A 1,856-nucleotide genomic window follows, 5' to 3' on the forward strand; every position below is an offset into this window, starting at 1 on the left:
TGCCCTTTTAGCTCGGAAAAGTTTCCTTCTAGCTGATTGGCTAGAATGCATTTGCATTAATTCGCAGAGGCGCCCTTTTAGCTCGGAAAAGTTTCCTACTAGCTGATTGGCTAGAAAGCATTTGCACTGACTCGCAGGGGTGTTGCCCTTTTAGCTCAGAAACGTTACCTACCAGCTGATTGGCTAGAATGCATTTGCACTGACTCGCAGGGGTGCCATTTTAGCTCGGAAAAGTTGCCTACCAGCTAATTGGCTAGAATGCATTTGCACTGACTCGCAAGGGTGCCATTTTAGCTTGGAAAAGTTTCTTGCTAGCTGATTGGTTAGAATGCATTTGCACCAACTCGCAGAGGTGCCCTTTTAGCTCGGAAAAGTTGCCTACTAGCTGATTGGCTAGAATGCATTTGCAAAGACTCGGAGGGGTGCCGTTTTAGCTCGGGAAATTTCCTACCAGCTGCTTGGCTAGAATGCATTTGCACTGACTCGCAAGGGTGCCCTTTTAGCTCGGAAAAGATGCCTACTAGCTGATTGGCTAGAATGACTTGCAGAAGTGCCCTTTTAGCTCGGAAAAGTTGCCTACTAGCTTATTGGCTAGAATGCCTTTGCACTGACTTGCAGGGGTGTCCTTTTGGCTTTGTAAAGTTTCCTACTAGCTGATTGGCTGGAATGCATTTGCACTGACTCGCAAGGGTGCCCTTTTAGCTCGGAAAAGTTGCCTACTAGCTGATTGGCTAGAATGCCTTTGCACTGACTTGCAGGGGTGCCCTTTTGGCTTTGTAAAGTTTCCTACTAGCTGATTGGCTGGAATGCATTTGCACTGACTCGCAAGGGTGCCCTTTTAGCTCGGAAAAGTTGCCTACTAGCTGATTGGCTAGAATGCCTTTGCACTGACTTGCAGGGGTGCCCTTTTGGCTTTGTAAAGTTTCCTACTAGCTGATTGGCTGGAATGCATTTGCACTGACTCGCAAGGGTGCCCTTTTAGCTCGGAAAAGTTGCCTACTAGCTGATTGGCTAGAATGCCTTTGCACTGACTTGCAGGGGTGCCCTTTTAGCTCGGAAAAGTTGCCTACTATCTGATTGGCTAGAATGCATTTGCACTGTCTCGTAGGAGTGCCCTTTTAGCTCGGAAAAGTTTCCTTCTAGCTGATTGGCTAGAATGCATTTACACTGACTCGCAGGGGTGCCCTTTTAGCTCGGAAAAGTTTCCTGCTAGCTAATTGGCTAGAATGCATTTGCACTGACTTGCAAGGGTGCCCTATTAGCTCTGAAAATTTTCCTGCTAGCTGATTGGCTAGAATGCATTTGCACCGACTTGCAGGGGGTGCCCTTTTAGCTCGGAAAAGTTGCCTACTAGCTGATTGGCTAGAATGCATTTGCACTGACTCCCAAGGGTGCCCTTTTAGCTCGGAAAAGTTGCCTACTCGCTGATTGGCTAGAATGTATTTGTACTGACTCGCAAGGATGCCCTTTTAGCTCGGAAAAGTTGCTTACTCGCTGATTGGCAAGAATGTATTTGTACTGACTCGCAAGGATGCCCTTTTAGCTCGGAAAAGTTTCCTGCTAGCTGATTGGCTAGAATGCATTTGCACTGACTCGCAAGGGTGCCCTTTTAGCTCTGAAAGTTGCCTACTAGCTGATTGGCAATGCATTTGCACTGACTCGCAAGGGTGCCCTTTTAGCTCTGAAAGTTGCCTACTAGCTGATTGGCTAGAATGCATTTGCGCTGACTCGCAGGGGTGTTGCCCTTTTAGCTCGGAAAAGTTTCCTTCTAGCTGATTGGCTAGAATGCATTTACATTGACCCGCAGAGGCGCCCTTTTAGCTCGGAAAAGTTTCCTACTAGCTCATTGGCTAGAA

The sequence above is a fragment of the Palaemon carinicauda genome, chromosome 7, assembly GCF_036898095.1.
Source record: "Palaemon carinicauda isolate YSFRI2023 chromosome 7, ASM3689809v2, whole genome shotgun sequence".
In the NCBI taxonomy this organism is placed as follows: domain Eukaryota; kingdom Metazoa; phylum Arthropoda; class Malacostraca; order Decapoda; family Palaemonidae; genus Palaemon; species Palaemon carinicauda.